Source organism: Eubalaena glacialis, chromosome 5, assembly GCF_028564815.1.
Source record: "Eubalaena glacialis isolate mEubGla1 chromosome 5, mEubGla1.1.hap2.+ XY, whole genome shotgun sequence".
In the NCBI taxonomy this organism is placed as follows: Eukaryota; Metazoa; Chordata; class Mammalia; order Artiodactyla; family Balaenidae; genus Eubalaena; species Eubalaena glacialis.
This window is the reverse complement of record NC_083720.1, coordinates 3,017,240-3,025,081: the sequence shown is the minus strand read 5'-3', so window position 1 is coordinate 3,025,081 and position 7,842 is coordinate 3,017,240.

Here is a 7,842-nt window from a genome sequence, read left to right as displayed (position 1 = left end):
ATTTAGGAAAAGTTACTTGGAAGTTTTACACAATTTCAACATGTTAAATTGTCTATTTCCTCATCGTAATTATATAAAACAAAGAAAACATAATGCGTTTTTTTTTCTCAAAGCCCCACGCCAACTCTATTTTACTTGGGGTGCCATTCTAATAGGACCGTTTTCCGGTGTGGGTATGATGTGAGAAGCAGCCAGACCCGTAAGGTTCTGGGCGGAATGTTCCAGGCAGCGTTGGGGATGAGCGAGGACCAAATCTCTGGGTGGGAAACAGAGCAGCCAGGAGGCCAGGGTGGCTGGAGCGCAGTGGACACGGAGGAGGCCTGGGTCGAACCCCCAGATCGTGGAGCGGGTGGGGTTTCCTGCCGGCCTGTAGCCCCTCCACGCTGAGATCCCGGGATGCCTGAGATGCAGCAAGGCCTCGGCTGCACTCAGCTGGGGCATTTCTGCAAACTTGTTGCTGGCACCGCAGGGGTCCTTCGGGGCCACGCAACACTTAGCGGGGGAAGCCGGTGTCCCCAGGGAGCAATTGAACACTTCTGAGCACTTTGGAGAGGTGACCTGCCCCCAGAGATGTGGCCCCTCCCCAGATGAGCTGCTTCCCGGGGGCTGGAGTGGGGGGACCGGGTGCTTGAGGTGCGCATCTGGGACGAGGGAGATGCGCCCCCTGCCCATTAACACAAGGCTGCGGGAGGATAATGTGCTCTCAAGGAAACGAGATCGATCGCCCTGCTGGGCATTCACGCGTTTCTAAATCCAAGGCCGAGGGGCTCGGGGCTGCTTGGACCTGCCGAGAGCCGCTCAGACCTCAGAGAAGGCGGCAGCCGCCCACCCAAGCCACAGGTGCCCGCGGCGGAAGCCCTCGTCTCGGGCCAACGCCTCCAAGGGCCCAGTTGCACACGGAGGCAGGTCTCAAGGGAGCCGTGTCCCCACGGCTGGAATTCCCTGCTGTTCGCCAAAGCGGTCATTCGGTCACTAGGTCTCCCACTCGGGCCATTCGGAAGAGAGGGTGGGGCAGCCCAACAAGCCAGAGAGCACGGCCACCCTGGGGCCAGGCGGAGGGCATGCAAGGAGATTCGGCAGGACCTGCCCGTGCAGCTGCTGTGCAGCCCCGGGGCTGGTCACAGGAGGGGTCACTTGACCAGAGAGGAGGAGGAGAGAGTGTTGGCTGCGCCCGGCGCTGGGCCAAGTGGGCACAGAACTGGCCGGCCACGTGTCAGTTCACCCTCGGCAGCCATGCAGGGCCAGCCTTCCTCTGCCCGTTCATTCATTCACTCATTCCTTCAGTACCGACCTGTGCCGGGTGCTGGGGACACCGCCGAAGTGCTGGACATGGCTGTGGTCCCTGCCTGCTTGGGGCTCCCAGCCTGTGGGAGAGAGCGGAGTTAAGGCACCCATCACAGCGTGGCTGCGGAGGGAGCCTAGGCCCAGCGGCCGCGGGACGTGCTGTGGACACACAGCCCAGGTGGGCACGGTGGATCCGCAACCAGGTCCATCTGGGTCAAGGCCAGACCCAGCCCACACCTCTGTTACCTCCCTACTACCCACGAGGTCCTGAGGGTGCTGTCCTGTCCCTTCCTAGACCTGTCCGGCTGCTTCTCCTCTGACCCTGCTCCAGCCACTCGGGGCTCCTAGCACGCGTTGTTGCATCTGCCGGCAATGCTTTTCCCTCCCTGTTCCCTCCTGCCCAGCACCTCATCTTAGCTCAGGCATCCCTCCTGCCCAGGGGTCTGCGGACTCCAGCCCAGAATCGCTCTCCCTCTCAGCACCCGTAGCATCTGTGGGGTGTTTTAGAGCCTATGGCAGAGGATTTTACTGGCAGGAAGGACATTTTCCATTTAATGGGAGTTTTGATTAATATGAAACTGATTAAAGTTAACATGAATTTACATATTCAAAAGCTGATTTTCCTAAGCCTTTAGGCTCAACTTACAGACCTCGTTTTATTGCTTATAAAGCTGGTCATTGTGGAATGAGAGAATTTCTTTCATGTGTACTTTAATTAGTATCTGAGTCACTCAAAATGAACACACTGAACCCCCAATAAATAATTAGCCCACTTCACAAACCTGATTAATTAGACCTTTTAAACAGCATTTATAAGATTAATATTTATGTGTTTTTTTGTTCTGTTTTGTGTTTTCCGAGAATCTCAAAAGGCTGTCAGGGAATTCTTAGAGACCGAACCTTCCCAAGCACTTAAACAGCCCCTGGAAAATTAATGCAGTAGATGATAACTATTGCTAATGCTTCTTCTAAATTTAAGCAAATTCTCATATTCCTTCCTATTTAAAATCACTGCTACGCTCAACATTGCCTTGTAAAATGGAGCTGGTCCTGCAGCGCTCCGGCTCCCGGCCCCCACCTCATCCTCTCCGCTCAGAAGAAAGCCCGAAGTCCTCACCGGGGCTCTCAGCTCAGCTCGCCTCCCCTGACCAGGCCACATTCCCCCCTCCCTGCTCATGCCACCCCTCCCCTTCCCCCCGTCCCCCATCCACACCACGCCCTCCCTGCTTGATTTTCCCACATCAGGCGTCAGGCCTCGCGTCTGCTATAGGTTTGCTATCAGTCTGTCCCCTCCTTAGAAGGCCAGCTCCCCTTGGCAGTGCCACGTCCCAGGCCACCGAGGAGAGTGTCCGGAGCACAGGAGGCACCAGGAGGTTCTGTCTGGATGAGCGGTTGACAAATGAGTCCAGCGGTCCGTCCGTCCCCCTCACCAAGCTGATCCTACGACAGCCCTGACACTCTGCCGTTGTCTCCCTCGTCCACCCCTGTGCTCTTTTCTGTCCCGGCTTAGGATGTCACCTGCCTGATGGGGAGGGCAGGGTGGGGGCGGATTTCCCATACCGCGGGCTGGGGTTGCACCAGGGCACCCACATCCAGACCGGGACTCAGAGCCCAGGAGCCACTGCTGTCTCCTTCGGGCATCTGTCCCCGGGCCATGGATTTCTCAACTGAGCCCCTTCCAGGGGACGCCAGGCCACCCCCTCGGCGCCCCAGCTCCTGCTGGGCAGCTGTGTTCCCACTCCTTTCCTGGGCATCTTGTCCCGGCCACAAGGCCAAGGCCGTTGTGCAGCACTGGTGACCCCGCGCACCCCTCTGCCCTGGCCTGACTGCCCACCTCCCTGCCCCTCAACCACTCCCCACTCCGCCACCCTCACACCCCCTCCTCTGTCTGCAGGGTTATGTCTGCCTCCTCCGCTGGGCTGGCTGGGACCCCTCTCCCATCCCACCCTCATGTCCGAGTAAAGGGAGGCCCCTCAGCTGGGAAAGGACACCAGTGGGGCTCCGGGTGAAGGTCAAGGGGTCCGTAGGTGCAGAGCACCGCAGAAACAGGAGACCATCCTCTCTGCTCCTTCGGGACTTTGGTGGGTTTCATAGCAGCCGTTAGGAATACATTATTACCTTGTGCTGAATATACGTTACATACGTGGTAGGCTATGGTATCTGACATTTATAATATGTTAATTAATTATTATTAAGAATAGGGGATCAGGCTTCCCTGGTGGCGCAGTGGTTGAGAATCTGCCTGCCAATGCAGGGGACACGGGTTCGAGCCCTGGTCTGGGAAGATCCCACATACCGCGGAGCGACTGGGCCCGTGAGCCACAATTGCTGAGCCTGCACGTCTGGAGCCTGTGCCCCGCAACAAGAGAGGCCGCGATAGTGAGAGGCCCGCGCACTGCGATGAAGAGTGGCCCCCACTTGCCGCAACTAGAGAAAGCCCTCACACAGAAACGAAGACCCAACACAGCCATACATAAATAAATAAATAAATAAATAAATAAAATTTAAATAAATAAATAAATAATAAAGCAAATAATTAAAAAAAAAAAAGAATAGGGGATCTGACAGCCCTTCAGGCCCTAAAATGAAGAAGCCACAATGGTGAAATTTCAGGTACTTTCCAGACCAGGACACAGAACTGGGCAGGGGCGGAGAGAGGTAGGAGAGCAGGTGGGTGCCCCCTGTGCCTGTCGTTTGTCGGGGTGGACTGCCCCCCACCCCCAGCCCCCATATCTGAAACCAAACCATTGTCACTACTCCAGCCCAGGCCCCAACCCCCCCCAGCCCCCCTTTCTACAGCCTGGCCAGGCCGGTCCACGGCTGCCCACTCCCAGGGCACACATCAAAGGCAGAAGTACTGAGACGGGGCCTGGAACGTCCAACAGACACGAGGACACTTCAGCCAAGGTGTGGGCTGCACACCTAGAGCAGGATGATGCCAGAATCCTTTCAGAATTTCATTAATCAGAATCAATCAGGTTCATCCGAATTATCAGATTCAGAATTTCATTTCAGAGTAAAATTTTCCAATTTCATTTTTCCTAGACTTTTAGGCGAGTTATCAGGATGCCAGGAATAGGTTTCTCGTTGCTAAAAGAACAATTTTTTTTTTCAGTTTCTCCATCTGTTTTGTGATTTTCTTCCCCTGCCTTCATCCTTAGGACTTGACCAGACAATTTCGTCTTGAAAGAAGAGCCAAGTTCATAAATTGGGAGAACATCCCAGCGTCCTCCAAGCAGAAGGCGGTCTGGGAGGAGGGGGACAGAATGCTGAGGTCAAGTGCATGGGCTCTGTGGCCCAAGGGCTGGATTGAAGGCCCAGATTGGCCACAATAGCTGTGTTACTCTGGGCATGGTACTTAATCTCTCTGTGCCACAGTTTCCTCGATTGCAAAATGAGGAGATAAATTTTGGGGTTGCTTCAAGGTCAGGTGAGTCAAGCACACAGAGGCAGCCCATCTAGGTTAACGGCTGCTTCATCCTGCTCTGTCTGGAGGACAAGGGGGATGTCAGACAAATAGATGCCAAATAGAGCGGGAAGGGCAAGATAGAGCCTGGGGAGGGTGGCCAGCCCCTCCTGCTCAGACAGGGAAACCAAGCAAGAAGTGCAAAGTCGTCTGCAAGATCAGGGTATGATGTTGAGGGGAGAGCAAACCAGAGGCGACCACCCTCCGGGCCTCTTCCTTTTGCTCCTTGGGCCTCAGTTGCCTCGCCTGTCAAATGGAGACAATAATAACCACGTGATGTTTGTGAAATATGGGCTCTTTTATTCTTTCTGCAGAAATTTACTGAACGTCCTGTTTGGATCTGAGCCTGTGAGGATGCTGGAGAGGGAGAGGTGAGGAGACGCCTGTCCTGCGGAGTCACGGTCTGATTGTAGAGGCAGGCAGTTCACCGGCGACGAAGCCCCATGCCATCAGCTCCAGGATGCAGACAGGCAGGGGCCCTGGACCCACAGGACGCACTGACCCAGGAGGTGGGGCCGTGTGAGCTATTGTCACCTTCCGGGAGAAGCAAGGACCGACTCACGGAGCCTGCCTGCCATTCAGTCTAGAATGTTCCATGCCGAGATGGTTGAGCAAAAGCGTCAGGGAAGCCACGCAGGGTCCTTCTGGGTCTCTCTGGCTGCTCTACTTCTACCCAGCTGTGAGCCAGTTACCTAACTCCCGTGTTCCTCGGTTTCCTCACCTGTAAAGAGGGTGATAAGAATGCATCCACTTCATGGCATTGTTGAAAGGCTTGAATGAAACCGTAACCATAGTAGTAGCGGATGGTGCTGGGCAAGGTAGTAACAGGAACAGTGGATGATACAGGCAGGGCAGCTGGATGGAAACTTGCCGGGGCTTCCAGGAGAAGCTCCTCCCTCACAGGCGCCTGGCACACAGCAGGCCCTGAACAAACGTCTGTGAGTGTCGCTAATCGTGTTCAGTCATGGCTATGGGGGTTCAGGGGGTCAGAAGGCATCGTGCATTAACGGCTCCGACAGGCAGTGAGCCCCTGGTCAGGGGCGGCGTGCAAGGGGTCCGTGTGTGGTCACTGCCGCAACTGGCCAGAACGTGGACTGGGCAGCCTCCAAGGCACGCTCTCACCCCAGGAGCCCTGGAGTCCACAAGTCTGAGATCTGGGGACTCTCAGACACAAGACTGCTGATTCTACCAACATGGATTAAACCCCTACTGTGAGCATCCCGCCCCCTGGGGAAAGTGATGACTAATAAGGTGCTTCCTTGACAATCTCCCAGACAAACAGAAGGTGGGCAGGTGCTGGGGACGGAGAGAGGGAGCTTACTTGTCTCAGGTTCTGCGTCGGTGATTCCAAGACTGTACAGTGTTCATATTCTATGGTAGTTACTATTTCTTGAGCACCTAATTTGTTGTATTTATTCCTCCCACAGTGAGAGGGGTACTCAGGTGTCCCCATGTGGAGATGGGGAAACTGAGGAGAAGCGATGGGCCCAGGCTGGCAGGAAGAGCGCGTGGGGCTGGGTTAGAAGCCGGCGGGGCTGAATCTTCATAAGATTCTGAGACCCCTTAGTTCCAAACCCCTCTTACTCCGTGGTTCTGGCTTCCTTGTGTCTCTTGATATTATTCTAAATTGCCGTGACTTTAAGTTTCTTTATCCGGAGCGCCGAGGCCCCTGTGGTTTGGAAGCATCAGCCCCTGGTGCTCAGCGCTGGCCCAGGGCCTTGGGCTGCGGAAGCGCCATCCCCTGTGGCCGAGACCGGCCCCCCTCCCGGCCGCCGCAGGCCTCCGGGCTACCGTGCTCAGCCGCCAGAGTGGGCGAGAGCGATTAATTGTTTATAAAGCACTCAGACACTCTCAGGCGACAAGAGCCCTGTCACACCCGCATTGTTTCATTACCATCCCTTAGAGACGGGCCATCAGCGCGGGTCTGGAAATGGCTGGGAGCCAGTCCCGGCCCCGCCGGCCTCAGTAGCAGCCCCGGGGACTGTGGGCAAGTCACTTAACTCCTCTCCAAACCCCCGGGGTGGCCGGGGAGTTCCTGAGAGCAGAGAGAGCTGGGCCGTGGGGGGCCCTTCTCACTGGGCACCCTGTGCGCCTTTGTCTTTGGGGGGAGCCAAGCGGCCCCCCCACCTCCGGTGCGTCCTCCACACAGCTGACCTCCATCTACCTAGGACACCAAGGGCTTTTATTAGTTTCATTTGTGACTGTGCCTGTGTAACTATGTTCATTCTCGCAGCGAACCCGGGCATCTACCTGCACCTGGCTAGACCTCAGGCCACCAACTCCGCACTTGATCTTAGCCAAAAGGCCAAGAAGCGATCAGGCTACCAACTCCACTTATGCGTCCACTGGACCCTTCCTTCCTTCCTCCCTTCCCCCTCCCTCTCGGCAAATATCCGGGCCCCTGCTGGGGGGCTGGTCTTGGAGCCGCAATGGATGAGCAAGAGGCCTCTGTCCAGGAGCGGCAGCTCTTCTGGGAGCCGAGCCCACACACTGCATAACTGCAGTCTCTCTCGTGACAAGATCTGGGTTCGGGGCTGCGAAACCAAACGCCAGGACTGAGAGCCAGGCTGCCGAGGGGTCGGAGGGAGGGGACGGGATGCTGTGTGCCCGCCCCCCAGATGCCCACAGCCTCCCCACTCACCGTCCCTCCCCCAGTGTCCTCAGGGGAAGCAAAACACTTTGTGACCGTTTCCCTGGCGTGGTCTCCGGAGACTCCTCTCTTCCTCCCTCTGCAGCCCAGAGTGGCAGCACTTCTGTGCGGTCTTTGGGGAGCCCCCCACTCCCCCCTCCCTCCACTTCTGAAGGGGCTTCAAAGCCCTCTCGCCCCTTCGATGTGCAGAAGGAGAAGGTGCTGGGAGCCTTCCACTAGTCGTGGCCAAGGTTGTGGCCACACGGAGTCCCCTGGGCGGCAGCGTCCTCACCTGCATAGTGAGTGACCACCTCTGCCCGGTGCCAGGCCTGTGCAGGACAGAGGGAGGCAGCCGGACACCATGGCCCTGCCCTCCCGAGGCTCATAGCCTCAGGGATTTACCTGGATCCCCCCAGTACCCCTCGCCCCCTGCCCCAGCCAGCCAGTGTCTCAGAGCGGGGGC